The following is a 19,036-nucleotide window of genomic DNA, read 5'->3' as shown; positions in this document are numbered from 1 at the left end:
ATTTTCCGGTCGGAGTTGAACAAATCTTTAGTAGCGCCCCATGCCGAATCATGTACGTGTGTATGTTTGTCTATGGAGGTGAATCATGTGGTGGAGCAGGGAGGGAATATTATAAGTGTCATGACATAATAGTGTTATTGTTTTGCATGTCAATTTATTTCCATTTGTTCAATGAGGCAATGTTTTGCTTATTGTCCATCATGAATTTGATGCTACTGTTAGAGTAATATGCTAATGTCTTTCTGAAGGAAATATGCCCTAGAGGCAATAACAAAGTTATTATTTATTTCCTTATTTCATGATAAATTTTTATTATCCATGCTAGAATTTTATTAACCGAAAACTTAGTACATGTGTGAATACATAGACAAAACATATTGTCCCTAGTATGCCTCTACTTGACTAGCTTGTTTATCAAAGAAGGTTATGGTTCCTAACCATGGACATGTGTTGTCATTTGATGAACTGGATCACATCATTAGGAGAATGATGTGATGGACATGACCCATCTATTATCTTAGCATTATGATCGTTACGGTTTCATTGCTACTGCTTTCTTCATGACTAATACATGTTCCTCAGACTATGAGATTATGCAACTCCTGAATACCCGAGGAACACTTTGTGTGCTACCAACCGTCACAATGTAAAAGGGTGAGTATAAAGGTGCTCCATAGGTGTCTCTGAAGGTGTTTGCTGAGTTGGCATAAATCAAGATTAGGATTTATCACTCCGTGTTTCAGAGAGGTATCTCTGGGCCCTCTCAGTAATGATCATCACTATAAGCATTGCAAGCATTGTGACTAATGAGTTAGTTGCGGGATGAAGTATTACTGAACGAGTAAAGAGACTTGCCGGTAATGAGATTGAACTAGGTATGATGATACCGATGATCGAATCTCGGGCAAGTAACATACCGATGACAAAGGGAACAATGTATGTTGTTATGCGGTTTGATCAATAAAGATATTCGTAGAATATGTAGGAGCCAATATGAGCAGCCAGGTTTCGCTATTGGTTATTGACCGGAGATATGTCTTGGTGATGTCTACATAGTTCCCAAACCCGTAGGGTCCGCACGCTTAACGTTTGATGACGATTTGTATTCTGAGTCATGTGTTTTGATGACCGTAGTTTTTTCGGAGTCCCGGATGAAATCACGGACATGACGGGGAGTCTGGAAATTGTTGAGACATAAAGATTGATATATTGTACGGCTATATTCGGACACTAGAAATGTTTCGGAGAAGTTTCGGATAAAGCCGGAGTGGCGGAGGGTTATCGGAACCCCCCGGGGGAACTAATGGACCACATGGGCCTTAGTGGAGAGATAGAGGGGCGGCCAGGGCAGGCCGCGTGCCCCTCCTCCTTGGGTCCAAATTGGACTAGGAGGGGGGCAACGCCCCCCCTTTCTTTCTCCCTCTCCCTCTCCTTCCTTCACCCTCTCCCTCTTCGTGGAATCCTACTAGGACTAGTAGTCCTAGTAGGACTCCCCTTGTGGGGTGCGCCCTAGGAGGGCCGGCCGGCTTCCGCCTTGCTCCTTTATATACGGGGGCAGGGGGCACCATAGAACACACAAGTTGATCTTTTAGCCGTGTGCGGTGCCGCCCTCCATAGTTACACACCTCGGTCATATCGTCATAGTGCTTAGGTGAAGCCCTCCACTGGTAACTTCATCATCACCAACGCGACGCCATCGTGCTGACGAAAATCTCCCTCGGCCTCAACTAGATCAAGAGTAAGAGGGGCGTCATCAAGCTGAACATGTGCTGAACACGGAGGTGTTGTACGTTCGGTGCTTGGATCGGTCGGATCGTGAAGATGTACGACTACATCAACCGTGTTGATAAAACACTTCCGTTTTCGGTCTACGAGGGTACGTAGACACACTCCCCCCTGTCGTTGCTATGCATCTCCTAGATAGATCCCTAACAGTGGCATCCGAGCCAGGTATATGCATAGATGTTATATGCACGAGTAGAACACAAAGAGTAGTGGACGATAATAGTCACACTGCTTACCACCAACGTCTTACTTTGATTCGGCGGTATTGTTGGATGAAGCGGCATGGATCGACATTACATGACTGCATTCATGACACTGGTTCTACCGACGTGCTTTTGCACAAAGGTGGCTGGCAGGTGTCTGTTTCTCCAACTTTAGTTGAATCGAGTTTGACTACGGCCGGTCCTTGTTGAAGGTTAAAACATCACACTCGACAAAAAATCATTGTGGTTTTGATGCGTAGGTAAGAACGGTTCTTGCTAGAAGCGCATAGTAGCCACGTAAAACTTGCAACAACAAAGTAGAAGATGTTTAACTTGTTCTTGCAGGGCGTGCTCTGATGTGATATGGTCAAGGCATGATGTTATATAAATTGTTGTATGAGATGATCATGTTTTGTAACAAAGTTATCGGCAACTGGCAGGAGCCATATGGTTGTCGCTTTATTGTATGCAATGCAATTGCCATGTAATTGTTTTACTTTATCACTAAGCGGTAGCGATAGTCGTAGTAACAATAGTTGGCGAGATGACAACGACGCTATGATGGAGATCAAGGTGTCGCGCCGGTGACGATGGAGATCATGACGATGCTTCGGTGATGGAGATCATGAGCACAAGATGATGATGGCCATATCATGTCACATATTTTGATTGCATGTGATGTTTATCTTTTATGCATCTTATTTTGCTTAGTACGACGGTAGCTTTATAAGATGACCCCTTACTAAATTTCAAGGTATAAGTGTTCTCCCTAAGTATGCACCATTGCTACAGTTCGTCGTGCAGTGACACCACGTGATGATCAGCTGTGATAAGCTCTACGTTCACATACAACGGGTGCACGCCAGTTTTGCACACACAGAATACTCAGGTTAAACTTGACGAGCCTAGCATATGCAGATATGGCCTCAGAACACTGAGACCGAAAGGTCGAGCGTGAATCATATACTAGATATGATCAACATAGTGATGTTCACCATTCAAAGCTACTCCATCTCACGTGATGATCGGACATGGTTTAGTTGATTTGGATCACGTGATCATTTAGATGACTAGAGGGATGTCTATCTAAGTGGGAGTTCTTAAGTAATATGATTAATTGAACTTTAATTTGTCATGAACATAGTCATGATGGTTATTTTGCATGTCTATGTTATTGTAGATCAATGGCCTGTGCTACTATTCCTTTAAATTTTAATGCGTTCCTAGAGAAAGCTAAGTTGAAAGATGATGGCAGCAACTACATGGACTGGGTCCATAACTTGAGGATTATCCTCATTGCTACAAAAAAGAATTACGTCCTAGAAGCACTGTTAGGTGTACCTCCCGCGCCAGCAACTGCAGACATTGTGAATGCCTGGCAGACGCATGTTGATGACTACTCGATAGTTTAGTGTGCCATGCTTTACGACTTAGAATCGAGACTTCAAAGACGTTTTGAATGTCATGGAGCATATGAGATGTTCCAAGAGTTGAAGTTAATATTTCAAGCAAATGCCCAAGTTGAGAGATATGAAGTCTCAAACAAGTTCTACAGCTGAAAAATGGAGGAGAATAGTTCTGTCAGTGAACACATACTCAGAATGTCTGGGTACCATAACCACTTGACTCAGATGTTAGTTAATCTTCCTGATGATAGTGTCATTGACAGAGTTCTTGAATCACTGCCACCAAGCTATAAAGGCTTCGTGATGAACTATAATATGCACGGGATGAACAAGACTATTCCCGAGCTCTTCACGATGCTAAAGGCTGCGAAGGTAGAAATCAAGAAGGAGCATCAAGTGTTGATGGTCAACAAGACCACTAGTTTTATGAAAAAGGGCAAAGGGAAGAAGGGGAACTTCGAGAAGAACGGCAAGAAAGTTGCTTCTCAACAGAAAAAACCCAAGTCTGGACCTAAGCCTTAAACTGAGTGCTTCTATTGCAAAGGGAATGGTCACTGGAAGTGGAACTGCCCCAAGTATTTGGCGGATAAGAAGGATGGCAAAGTGAAAGGTATATTTGATATACATGTTATTGATGTGTACGTTACTAATGCTCGCAGTAGGGCCTGGGTATTTGATACTGGTTCTGTTGCTCATATTTGCAACTCGAAACAGGGGCTACAGATTAAACAAAGATCGGCTAAGGATGAGGTGATGATACGCGTGGGAAATGGTTCCAAGGTCGATGTGATCACGGTCGTCACGCTACCTCTACATCTACCTTCGGGATTAGTTTTAGACCCAAATAATTGTTATTTGGTGCCAGTGTTGAGCATGAACATTATATCTGGATCTTGTTTGATGCAAGACGGTTATTCATTTAAATCAGATAATAATGGTTGTTCTATTTATATGAGTAATATCTTTTATGGTCATGCACCCTTGTTGAGTGGTCTATTTTTTTGAATCTCGATCGTGATGATACACATGTTCATAATATTGAAGCCAAAAGATGCAAAGTTGATAATGATAGTTCAACTTATCGGTGGCACTGCTGTTTGGGTCATATCGGTGTAAAGCACATGAAGAAACTCCATGCTGATGGACTTTTGGAATCACTTCATTATGAATCACATGGTGCTTGCGAACGGTGCCTCATGGGCAAGATGACTAAAACCCCATTCTCTGAAACAATGGAACGAGCTACTGACTTATTGGAAATAATACATACAGATGTATGCAGTCCAATGAGTGTTGAGGCTCGTGGTAGGTATCATTATTTTCTTACCTTCACAGATGATTTGAGCAGATATGGTTATATCTACTTAATGAAGCATAAGTCTGAAACATTTGAAAAGTTCAAAGAATTTCAGAGTGAAGTAGAAAATCATCGTAACAAGAAAATAAAGTTTCTATGATCTGATCGTGGAGGTGAATATTTGAGTTACGAGTTTGGTCTTTATTTGAAACAACATGGGATAGTTTCATAGCTAACGCCACCTAGAACACCACATTGAAATGGTTTGTCCGAACGTCGTAACCGTACTTTATTGGATATGGTGCGTTCTATGATGTCTCTTACTGATTTACCGCTATCGTTTTGGGGTCATGCTTTAGAGACGGCTGCATTCACTTTAAATAGGGCACCATCAAAATCCGTTGAGACGACACCTTATGAACTATGGTTTGGCAAGAAACCAAAGTTGTCATTTCTTAAAGTTTGGGGCTGCAATGCTTATGTGAAAAAGCTTCAACCTGATTAGCTCGAACCCAAGTTGGAGAAGTGCGTCTTCATAGGATACCCAGAGGAAACTGTTGGGTACACCTTCTATCACAGATCTGAAGGAAAAACCTTTGTTGCTAAGAATGGATCCTTTCTAGAGAAGGAGTTTCTCTCGAAAGAAGTGAGTGGGAGGGAAGTAGAACTTGATGAGGTAATTGTACCTTCTCCCTTATTTGAAAGTAGTTCATCACAGAAATCAGTTCCAGTGATTCCTACACCGATTAGTGAAGAAATTAATGATGATGATCATGAAACTTCAGATCAAGTTACTACCGAACCTCATAGGTCTTCCAGAGTAAGATCCGCACCAGAGTGGTGCGGTAATCCTGTTTTGGAAGTCATGTTACTAGACCATGGTGAACCTATGAACTATGAGGAAGCGATGATGAGCCCAGAATCCGTGAAATGGCTTGAGACCATGAAATCCGAGGTGGGATCCATGTATGAAAACAAAGTGTGTACTTTGGTGGACTTGCCCAATGATCGGCAAGCCATAGAAAATAAATGGATCTTCATGAAGAAGACTGACGCTGACGGTAATGTTACTGTTTACAAAGCTCGACTTGTTGCGAAAGGTTTTCGACAAGTTCAAGGAGTTGACTACGGTGAGACTTTCTCACCCGTAGCGATGCTTAAGTATGTCTGAATCATGTTAGCAATTGCTGCATTTTAGATTATGAAATTTGGTAGATGGATGTCAAAACTTCATTCCTGAATGGATTTCTGGAAGAAGAGTTGTATATGATGCAACCAGAAGGTTTTGTCGATCCAAAGGGTGCTAACAAATGTGCAAGCTCCAGCCATCCATTTATGGACTAGTGCAAGCCTCTCAGAGTTGGAATAAATGCTTTGATAGTGTGATCAAAGCATATGGTTTTATACAGACTTTTGGAGAAGCTTGTATTTACAAGAAAGTGAGTGGGAGCTCTATAGCATTTCTAATATTATATGTGGGTGACATTGTGTTGATTGGAAATGATATAGAATTTCTGGATTGTAGAAAGGATACCTGAATAAGAGTTTTTCAATTAAACACCTCAGAGAAGCTGCTTACATATTGGGCATCAAGATCTATAGAGATAGATCAAGATGCTTAATTGGACTTACACAAAGCACATACCTTGATAAAGTTTTGAAGAAGTTCAAAACGGATCAGTCAAAGAAAGGGTTCTTGCCTATGTTACAAGGTGTGAAGTTGAGTTAGACTCAATGCCCGACCACTGCAGAAGATAGAGAGAAATTGAAAGTTATTCCCTATGCTTCAGCCATAGGTTCTATCATGTATGCAATGCTGTGTACCAGGCCTGATGTGTGCCTTGCTATAAGCATAGCAGGGAGGTACCAAAGTAATCCTAGAGTGGAGAACTGGACAGCGGTCAAGAACATCCTGAAATACCTGAAAAGGACTAAGGATATGTTTCTTGTTTATGGAGGTGACAAAGAGCTCGCCGTAAATGGTTACGTCGATGCAAGCTTTGACACTGATCCGGACGACTCTAAGTCGCAAACCGGATACTTATTTTTATTAAATGGAGGAGCTGTCAGTTGGTGCAGTTCCAAGCAAAGCGTCGTGGCGGGATCTATGTGTGAGGTGGAGTACATTGCTGCTTCGGAAGTAGCAAATGAAGGAGTTTGGATGAAGGAGTTCATATCCGATCTAGGTGTCATACCTAATGCATCGGGTCCAATGAAAATCTTTTGTGACAATACTGGTGCAATTGCCTTGGCAAAGGAATTTATATTTCACAAGAGAACCAAGCGCATCAAGAGATGCTTCAATTCCAGCCGTCATCAAGTGTCGGAAGGGGACATAGTGATTTGCAAGATACACACGGATCTGAATGTTGCAGACCCATTGACTAAGACACTTCCACGAGCAAAACATGATCAACACCAAGACTCCATGGGTGTTAGAATCATTACTATGTAATATAGATTATTGACTCTAGTGCAAGTGGGAGACTGAAGGAAATATGCCATAGAGGCAATAATAAAGTTATTATTTATTTCCTTATTTCATGATAAATGTTTATTATTCATGCTAGAATTGTATTAACCGGAAACTTAGTAAATGTGTGAATACATAGACAAAACATATTGTCCCTAGTATGCCTCTACTTCACTAGCTCGTTTATCAAAGATGGTTATGGTTCCTAACCATGGACATGTGTTGTCATTTGATGAATGGGATCAAATCATTAGGAGAATGATGTTATGGACATGTCCCATCCGTTAGCTTAGCATTATGATCATTATAGTTTCATTGCTACCGCTTTCTTCATGACTTATATATGTTCCTCAGACTATGATATTATGCAACTCCCGAATACCGGAGGAACAATTTGTGTGCTACCAAATGTCACAACATAAAAGGGTGATTATAAAGGTGCTCTACAGGTGTCTCCGAAGGTGTTTGTTGAGTTGGCATGGATCGAGATTAGGATTTGTCACTCCGTGTTTTGGAGAGGTATCTCTAGGCCCTCTTTGCAATGCTCATCGCTATAAGCCTTGCAAGCATTTTGACTAATGATTTAGTTGCGGGATGAAGTATTATGGAACGAGTAAAGAGACTTGCCGGTAACGAGATTGAACTAGGTATGATGATACCGATGATCGAATCTCGAGCAACTAACATACCGATGACAAAGGGAACAACGTATGTTGTTTTGCGGTTTGACCGATAAAGATCTTCATAGAAAATGTAGGAGACAATATGAGCATCTAGGTTCCGCCATTGGTTATTGACCGGAGATATGTCTCGGTCATTTCTACATAGTTCTCGAACCCGTAAGGTCCGCACGCTTAATGTTCAATGACGATTTATATTATGAGTTATGTGTTTTGATGACCAAAGCTTGTTCGGAGTCCCGGATGAGATCACCGACATGACGAGGAGTCTCGAAATGGTCGAGACATAAAGATTGATATATTGGATGGCTATATTCGGACACCGGAAATATTCCAGATTAAACCAGAGTGCCGGAGGGTTATCGGAACCCCCCGGGGGAAATAATGGGCCGCATGGGCCTTAGTGGAGAGAGAGGGGCGTCCAGGGAAGGCTGCACGCCCCCTCCTCCTTGGGTCCAAATTGGATTAGGAGGGGGGCGACGCCCCCCTTTCCTTCTCCCTCTCCCTCTCCTTCCTTCCCCCTCTCTCCCTCTTGGTGGAATCCTACTAGGACTAGTAGTCCTAGTAGGACTCCCCTTGTGGGGCGCGCCCTAGGAGGGCCGGCCGGCCTCCCCGTTGCACATTTATATACGGGGTCAGGGGGCACCCTAGAACACACAAGTTGATCATTTAGCCATGTGCGGTGCCCCCCTCTACAGTTACACACCTCGGTGATATCATCGTAGTGCTTAGGCGAAGCCCTGCACCGGTAACTTCATCATCACTGTCGCCACGCCATCGTGCTGACAAAACTCTCCCTCGGCCTCAACTGGATCAAGAGTATGAGGGATGTCATCAAGATGAACATGTGCTGAACACGGAGGTGCCGTACGTTCGGTGCTTGGATCGGTCAGATCGTGAAGACGTATGACTACATCAACCGCGTTGATAAAATGCTTCCGTTTCTGGTCTACGAGGGTACATAAACACACTCTCCCCTCTTGTTGCTATGCATCTCCTAGATAGATTTTGCGTGATCGTAGGATTTTTTGAAATTACTGCGTTCGCCAACACTTTCTATCGTTTCTCACTAAGCTAATGAAGGTTTCACCTTGTTCCTACTTCTGCAAACAGGGATCATGTTGGGCCAATCATACATTTTAGTGGAACTACACAAGACAATACAATGAACTATATCCCAGCCAGTGCTTTAACTCTGCCGGAAGTTCTTGATAATCTTTTGATATAAACTCAACACTGGTAAACAAGAGTGATTTCAACCATACATTTAAAGTGCACAAAAATATATACTATTGAGTGATTCCAGTGAGTGCTTTGTCATCTCTTATGGGACTACATGAATAAGCATTTTTCCTCTGGTTGGTACTAGCCTAAGGCCTTCATCCATATTAGTTTTAATGTCATCTCTATTTGTATCGTGCTACTGTCATGAGAAACTCCTTTATCTTTGCATGTTAAAGTTTTGTAACCTATGCTACATGGCAATGCTTTGAGTGTTGAGCTAATTGGCACTAATTAAATAAAATAATACCTCTCTTTAAGCAAGACTACTATGTTGCTAACTTTACCCATTAAGATAATGAGGGTGCTTACATTTGTTAGTGTATGTTTCACCAACTAGTCCCACTATTACAGTAATCTCACTCTCTCAATATATGTGCCAACAGTTGTCGGATTTTGGGATCCGGCAACCCTTGAGAGGTTCAAACTCTGGGGTGCATGCGGAGATCTCAACCTGCCTAGCCTGCCTACTCGCGATCCTCCCTAGCCTAGTGCATAGAGCTCACAGAGACACAAAGACATAGAGATTTATACTGGTTTAGGCCACCGTTGTGGTGTAATACCACTACAAAAAAATACACTTCCGTGATGCTACGTGTTTGTCACATTATGTCGCGTTTTTTGTCATGCATGTACATCCATGACAAATTTATGACAGAATCAAGATAGTCATACCTGTGCTGTCGTAGAAGTGTTCGATGACATTACCAAAATTATAATCACGGAAGTGTCCACTTCCATGACGATAAATCGCGCGTCACAGAAGTGCTTTCGTCAAGGGTGACCGACACGTGGCATCCACCGTAACGGAACACCGTTAAGCTATCGGGTCAGATTTTGGATCCAATAACTCGTTAACAGCCGCGACCAATGGGAAATTTCCACGTGTAAAATTCTAATTGGCCGAAGGGAACACCTGTCGGCTCCGCGTTGGCACATGTGTCACTCATCGAACGGTCGAGATGGGCCTACACTGTGTTGACACGTGGACCAGCCCAAAAGTGGCCCACAAAGTTTAAATGGGCCGGCCCAACCGAAGGCCCATAAGATTTAGAGGACCATAATGGGCCGGCCCAGCTAAAGGCCCACAAAATTTAGCGGACCATAATGGGCCGGCCTAGCTAAAGGCCCACAAGATTTTGCGGACCACAATGGGCCGGCCCAGCTAAAGGCCCACAAGATTCTGCAGACCATAATGGGTCAGCCCAGCTAAAGGCCCAACATTTTCTGTCAAATCGGCCCATCAATGGCCTGGTCTAAACTTGTCATCAATGCGGCCCATGGTCACTTCTGGCCCGTTAACAGTCTGCTAAGTAATTGGGCCGAATTATGGCCCGGTCTATTTTTGGCCTATTAATGGTCCGGCTTCATTTGGGCCCATTTATAGGCCATCAAAACTTTCGACCCATAAACGACCGTGAAGGATTTGGGTCATATTCGGCCATGTCTTTCATTCGGCCTGTTAGAGGCCCACTATAGATTTGGGCCACTTTCGGCCTGTTGTCATTTTCGGCCTGTTAACGCCGGACGTAAACCATGGGCCATATGTGGCCCAACGTCATATCGGGCCCATTAACGGCCCATATAAAAATGATAATAATCTAGCCCGGCTGAAGTTCCAGCCTGTTAAAGGCCCGTGTATTAGGTCGGCACATTTACGGCCCGTCCGAATTTCGGCCTATCAAATATCCGCATCGTAAATGGGCCACCATTTCGGCCTGCTAAGTCGAGTGGGTTATTTGGCACAATCAGGGCCCAATCTCACTTTCGGTCTATTAAAGGCCCATGTTTTTTATGGGCTCGAGATATTTACACCTGTAAAGGGCCTATTTTTACTGAGGGCCCAAATTATGTTTAGGCCTGTTAAAGGCCCACTATGGGCACAGGCCTACCAGAAAAATTTGAAAGCTTATGCTAATTTAAGCCCAGATATTTTTAGTGGGCTACATGCCAATTTCGGCCCGTAATCGTTTTTAGCCCAATTGGAATGGGCCCGACGAATGTTGGCATGTTGGGCTCCTACGAAGCTTTCGGCCGAATACATTACTAAGATAAACCTACACTATACAAAAATAGCGTCGTAATTACTGCAGCTTGTGGCAGCATCATAAATGTTGTATCACAACAAAATAAATTCCAATCATACAACAAAAGGCCTGTTGGCATAAAGTTTACAGTCCTTCCAGATAAAAGCACCATCAAATGTATAGAAGCACATATCATTTGACCTGAGTGCTAATGATTCAGGCTGTACAATCTGATGGAGCAACACGATCTCCTCCTTTTTTCCGCCATTTCTCTTCAACAATGAAGCGAATGTATGATAGTCTGGTTTCAAAACCATTCATATCTTGACGACATTTCTCAACCACTATTCTTGTTTCCGAAACAACGTCCATTAGGGATTGGACTTGTGTCTGGAGCATAGATATGTCACTCTGTCTAGCAGGAAGATTTTGTTCAGTAGGCGATTTGGACGAGGTTAGCTTGACAACCAACCCAGAATTACGCAGGAAGGTGCTTTTTGCACTGTTAGTGGAGAGATACTGACGCACTACAGCAAGAGGTGACATTGTGCCTGTAGTAGCCTCGTCACCTTCAGGTGGTTGTGGCTGTTCAATCATTTGTTCCATAGCTTCCTGAAAGTTTGAACTTGTAGATTAGTGTACCAGATAAGTTACTAATGAGACAAAAACAAACAAAGTAGGTTAAAGGTTTATACATAACTTATTTTGATGAACTACTGTAATACATTAGCATGTATTGTAGTGCCAACTACATAATAAAATCACTTTCGGAACATATGTCCATGTAGCATGCCTACTGTATTGTCTATTTCCTCACATTCTTTGACATCTAAGGATAAAGAGACATGGTTTAAAGTAGGATGAACATAGTATGACATCATTCATATAATGGGCAAACAAATATAAAACAAACAGGCTATTTTATCATTGTGTGCGCATGTGAACATAACAACTAGATTACAGATCAAGACCAAAAGAATATCCTTCATCTCTTTTAAACCATGTAAGGTGAAATGATATGTTAAGACAACTGTGTATAAAAGTGAACAGAGTAACTAACATTGGCTGCAAACCAAGTAGTTAAATGAACACATCACAGTACCAATCAGTTCAAGGCAGGAGGAGTAAGGACTTACAACAGCGGCTTGAGCTGGTGTGCTCGTGCCCTTCATCTTGCTGGTGTGGCAATGCTTGAAGATTTGCACTGCATTCGGTTCAGGTTCTTTTTGGTCCGCACGGGCTTTCCTCTGTATTTGTAACAAGTCAATATAGATACGATAATATGGCACAAAAAAAGAAGGAAGTAGTAGCTATTTACAAGAGCCTCGCAGTGTGCAATATAGCTACGAGATCATGTTGTCTGTTGGAATTTCACTTTAGAATGGTTGTTTTTGTTCTTCAAACAGTGAGCCTAGAAGAAGATACACTTGTAAGGCCATACATAAATACAAGTTCAATATGTGGTCTAATCATATACATATAGTCCTACCTGATACTTTGGATCAGACCAGTGTTTAACAAGGGCTGTCAAGTCTTCATCTGTAATATATTGCACTGGAAATGTTTGGGCGATTTCATTGTTAGCCTTGCCTTCAAAGTGAGATTTTCTAAGGTGGTACCGATACTATCGCAGAGCAGATTGAAAAACATGAGTGCATGCTTGTTTAGTTGCATCATCTTTCGGATCCAACTTGGACCTCATCTATTGAAAGAAGAATGTGAGTCTTATTAGGAGGAAGCTAGAAAGTATGGGACATAGCAAGACAATATTACTAATTGCGATGAATAACATTACTTACGGATAAATGGTCAAGGAAGGTATTAAACTGGGTATTGTCTTTCTCATTCCTGTACTGGATCCACGTTGGGAGGATACGCGCATGGCACCTAACGGCAATGGCTGCCTCTGATACTAACTTGGCTGACTCTGTAGCATCACGCGGCCTTTTTAAACCTGCCTCAAAATGGATCTCCATTCTTTCTCCTTTAGATTTTTGTTAATCTATCAAGCATTATCCCTGAAGTCTGTTTCCGCTTGCGTCGTGGTGCTAGTTCAACAACGAATATGGAAAGTGTTAGTGTACATCAAACTGTGAGAGTACATATAAAGGAGCATGCAACTGCAACTTGACTCGGTCAGGTACCGTATTGGTGTTGATGCTCATGAGGTTCATCTGATCTTGCCAAGTCCTGTTGTGTCAGCAGTGCTTCGGAAGTAGTGTTAGGTGTGAAGGCAGCTTGTGAACTGGCCAGCTCCAGAGCAAATGAACGAGTAACTGGTTGAGATGCTGGTACAGTTGAAGCGGATGCTGCAGCTAGTGGAGCAGGTGATACTGTGTTTGTAGATTTAGCCGGTGGACTTGGACCTTCTACTGCACTATAAGTACCAGCAGAATCTCGACAGCAGAACCTTTTCTGTTTCACCCAACGAGCAACAGCACTCCCTACTATATTATTTTCCTTGATCTTTATTGACTTTGCCATGTCAAGCTGTACCATAACACAAAAAAATAAAATCACTCTTCAGAACTCATTGATGCATGATACAGACAAGCAATACTTTGATGTAAGACAACCGTATGAGGATGGAATATGTAAGAAAAACATGACGGCATGACATATTCACAACTACGATGTGCAAACTAAGCAGAAGGATTTTGAAGAAAATAGAAGTAATGCAAGCTAGACACCATATGAAAGATGCAACCAATATTACTCTGCCAAGTTAAAAGTGTCTTGTCATAAGTGGCAATTCGAAAAATTAGAAGCAGTACAATGTAGAAATCAATGCAAGATGCAACCACTATCAAACTGCCATGTTAAAAGCGTCCAATCATGAGTTACTGATGCGGGATACACAACAGCAGTACTTTGATGTAAGAACATGGTATGATAGATAGATGCAGTGTATTCTAGACACAGAAAGCCATGTCATATGCACATGTATAACGTATAAACTTAGCAGGTGCAATTTAATCAAAATAGAAGAAATACAGGCTAGACAACATATGCAACATGAAACCAATTATCACACTGTCAACTTAGAGCAAGCACCTGCGATGGTGGAGTGCGGGAGATGAACTCATCATGTAGACTTGGGACGTCAACTTCATTAGCAGTAGAAGTGTCAAATCTAGAGAGTCTCTGTTTACGTCGGTGCAGAGTACCACCAACATCCCCTAACTTACTCTTTTCCTTCCTATTTTCTGATATTGCCTTATGAAGTCAAAACCACAAGAAGATGAATAAAATTAGCTCTGCATAACTGGTTGATGCATGATACAGACGAACACTACTTTGATGTAAGGCAAGCGCAGGATAGGAGGATGGAATATATACAAAAAAAGACAGCGTTTCATATTCACACGTACGATAGGAGGATGGAATATGTATGAAAAAACAGTAAGCGGAAGGCATTTCAACAAAATTAGAAGAAATGAAAGCTAGGCACCATATGAAAATGCAACCAATATCACTCTATCAGGTAAAAAGTGTCTCGTCGTAAGTGCCATTTCAAGAAATTAGAAGTAGTACAAGCTAGAAGACAATGCAAGATGCAACCTACATCACAGTCCCAAGTTAAATGTGTCTTATGGGTAAGTGATCGTTGCAGGTATAAGTTGTAAGCTACGCAGATGCAATTCTACATAATCAAAAGCAATACAAACTAGACATTATACGGAAAACGCAACCACGTATAACAGTTCCAAGTAAGATCAAGCACCTGTGATGGTGGAGTAGGGGAGATGTGCTCATCATGTACACGTATGTTCAAGAAACAGGAACACATGTCATATTCACAGGCATTATGTGTAAAGTAAGCAGATGCAATTCAAGTTAGAAGCAATACAAGCTAGACATCATACGCAACATGCAACCACATATAATAGTGTCAAGTTAGAGCAAGCACCTGTGATGGTGGAGTAGGGGAGATGTGCTCATCATCTACACAGCTACGTTGACTCTCTAGCCTTGTGTTGTCTTGCGAATCTTGTTGGGAGGATGGCGGAGTAGAATCTTTAGAGACCCCCTGTTTGAGTTGCTCCGAAGGACCACCATCATCCACTCCTGGACTAATTTCCTTCAGCTGTAATGATTTGCATTGTGAAGTCAAACCGATAAGAAAAAGGAATAAAATTCGCTCTTCAGAACTCATTCATGCATGATACTGATGAACACTACTCAGATGAAAGGCAAACACATGATATGAGGATGGAATATGTACAAAAAGATGGACGGCTTGACATATTCACACCTATGATGTGGTAACTAAGCAGAAGGCACTTCAACAAATTAGAAACACTGCAAGACACCATATGGAAGGTGCAATCAATATCACTCTGCCAAGTTAAAATTGTCTCGTCATATGTAGCGTTCATGAAACTAGAAGAAATACATGCTAGAAATCATATTCAAGACGCAAACCAATATCACACTGCCAACTTAAAGGTGTCCCATCATAAGTGACTGATGCAGGATACACAAGAAGAGTAGTTTCATGTAAGAACATGGTGTGATAGACAGATATAGTATGTACCAAAAACAGGAAAGCGTGTCATATTCACATGTATCATGTGTAAGCTAAGCAGATGCAGTTTACACTAATTAGGAGCAATACGAGCTAGACACCATATGCAACATGCAACCAGATATCACACTGCCAAGTTAGAGCAAGCACCTTGGATGGTGGAGTAGGGGAGCGGAGACTTGGACCATGTAATGCACTATCAGTACAAGGAGGATCGGTACAGATGCTCCGTTTATGTTGCTGTAGAGGACCACCATCATCGCCTTCCTTACTCTTTTCCTTCCTCTTTCTTGATTTTGCCTTGTCAAGTCAAACCCACAAGAAAAAGGAATAAAATTTTCTCTTCAGAACTTATTGATGCATGATACTGACGAACACTACTTTCATGTAAGGCAGCCGCATGATAGGAGGATGGAATATGTATGAAAAACAAGACGGCGTGACATATTGACATGTATGATGTATAAAGTGTAAACTAAGCACAAGGTGCTTGAACTTGTTAGAATCGATGCAAGCTAGAAACCATATGAAAGATGAAACCAATATCACTCTGCCAAATTAAAAGGGTGCCCTAACAAATGTATTTGACCAAATTAGAAGCAATACATGGCAACAGGCTAGAAATAATATGCAATATGCAACGAATAAAGGTGACTCATCGTAAGTGATTGATGCAGGATACAAAAGAGAGGTAGTTTCATGTAAGAACAAGGTTAACACATAGATGTAGTGTGTACCAAAAATAGGAAGGCATGTCATATTCACAGGTATAGTGTGTAAACTAAGCAGATGCAATTTACCCTAATTAGAAGCATTACAAGCCAGTCAGCGTATGCAACATGCAACCACATATCACACTGCGAAGTTGGAGCAAGCACCTGTGATGGTGGTGTAGGGGAAGTGCTGTCTTCAGGTACAGAGCAATGTTCAATATCTTCATTTAGGCTTGTTGTTTCTTGAGAATCATGTGGAGAGGATGAAATTGCATTCTTTATAAGAATATCGCATCTCATATTAACCCACGCGCGTGACTGTCTCATCATAAGCGATAGACGCAGGATACACAAGAACAATAGTTGGATGTAAGAACATGGTGTGATAGGCAGATGAAGTATGTACCAAAAACAGGAAGGCGTGTCATATTCACATGTATAATGTGTAAGCTAAGGAGATGCAATTTAACAAATTAGGAGCATTGATGAGGGATACACAAGAAAAGTAGTTTGATGTAAGAACATGGTTAATAGAAAGACGTAGTATGTACCAAAAACAGGAAGGCATGTCATATTCACAGGTATAATGTGTTAACTAAGAAGATGCAATTTACCCTAATTAGAAGCATTACAAGGTAGACACCATATGCAACATGCAACCACATATCACACTGCCAAATAAGAGCAAGCACCTGCGATGGTGGTGTGGCGGAATTGCGTGATCAACTAGAGAGCTACGTTGACTATCTTCATTTAGCCTTGCTGTTTCTTGAGAATCATGTGGGGAGGATGACACTGCACTCTTTAAACAAGTAGGACGTCTCACAGTAACCCACCCGGGTGACTGTCTCATCATAAGTGATTGACGAGGGATACAAAAGAGCATTAGTTTGATGTACGAACATGGTTAATAGACATATGTAGTATGTATCAAAAACAGGAAGGCATGTCATTATCAAAGGTATAATGTGTAAAGTAAGTAGATGCAATTTAACCAAATTGGAAGCAATCCAAGCTAGACACCATATGCAACATGCAACCACATTTGACTGCGCGAAGTTAAAGCAAGCACCTGGGATGGTTGTGTGTGGCAATTGAGATCATCAACTGCAGAGCTACGTTTACTGTCTCCAACTGCTGACACTGCACCCATTAGAGCACTGAAACACTTAGTGCTTATCTTCAAATTACACTGGAGCGACTTCTGTCTTTTCTTTTCTGCATTCATCAACACTGCGTCCGAGTCTGAAATACCCATGCATAAAAAAACAATAGTGTGAGTATGGGTAAAGTGTGTGCACAATTAGTACAGTGTAAAGGTAGCAGATAGCAGGTCGGTGAGAAATAAATGACGGGAGACATATGATAGCTCTACAACATGCATGGCACACTCAATTACTACAGGATTCTATGAAAATAATAGTCGACTGAAAGCAAATAGGTCAGTCCATTTTTTCTGCACCGTCCGATGTACAAAGAACGGGCAGATCGCCTTCATCTACCTCCAGCCAGTCAGTGTTGATGATCTTCCTCGAAATGCCAGCGACCACCGGCCCAGTATTCCTCCCTTGCCTGCGCCCTCCCCTCGACCTCACCGCACCGCCGTGCTTGGCACCCCCCCGGCCATCCATTCAAGCCCCGCCGACCTCCAGATCGGGCGCAAGCAGCTCCTGCACCCCACACCCCTATTATAGACACCGATGCGCTGCTTCCCTGAGTAACAGGCGGACTAGGTGCTCCACGCGCCTAAGTGGGTGTTGCTTCTTTTAATTGCGGTTCGACTGACCTTGAATTGAAATGCAGGCGGGCTACTGACCTCTAGCAAAGGTGAAATAGTAAAATGGAGGAAACCTTATGCATTTAGTATCAGGAAGAAGGTGCAGTAAGAAGCGCTCAACTAGTTTCTTTCGTGGGATGAATATGGTGTGAGTAGAGACGTAATATTTGCACGAATAAGGGAAGATGAGTACCACTTTCTGCTGGCAGTGCTATGTCCTCCTTCTATTTTTTCGATGATCTTGTTGTTCGCCGGAAACCAAAAGTTGTGGAGGACAGTGCAGCCTTGGACGAACCCATGGCCAAGTTGTTGAGTGTGGTGCGATGGTCGTCTGTCGGCGGCGGGGAAGCAGATCCGAGGCGGCGAACGATGGCGTAGTGGGAATAGCTCCGGTGCGGTGGACGGTTGCGATAGTGGAGCCGCAGCAGTGAGGTGCAGGACGGCGTGCTCGGAGTGGTTTTGGTACGGCGCACGTCAGCGTAGGCATCGTGGAGGCAGCTCTGCCTCGGCTTCAGCTGCTAAGTCCTTGAGGGCGTTGCGGTTGCGGTTGTGTTGGACGATGACGTCGGGGTACCGACTCGGCGTGATGGAGGAGGGGGGCGGTGGATTGGCCGCTATGGGGTGGAGGACGGAGGAGGCTGGCGTTTCGCGGCTGGTGGAGAGGGCGTTTTCGCGCCCACGGAGTATGAATGGGGAAACGGAGGGAGGCGGGGAACTAAGGGGGAACAATGTTTCGGTTTGAGACGCGCTTGTTTGAAATTTGGGGAAAGTTACAAACTTCGCCCCCATCTAAAATTTCGGACAGATTGCGGGTTGGGGGTAGGACAGTCATGTCAGGTGTCCCAAATGTGGGCGGGATAGATTTC

This window comes from Triticum dicoccoides, chromosome 7B (assembly GCF_002162155.2).
Source record: "Triticum dicoccoides isolate Atlit2015 ecotype Zavitan chromosome 7B, WEW_v2.0, whole genome shotgun sequence".
Classification (NCBI taxonomy): Eukaryota; Viridiplantae; Streptophyta; class Magnoliopsida; order Poales; family Poaceae; genus Triticum; species Triticum dicoccoides.
Note: the sequence above shows the minus strand (reverse complement) of the source record.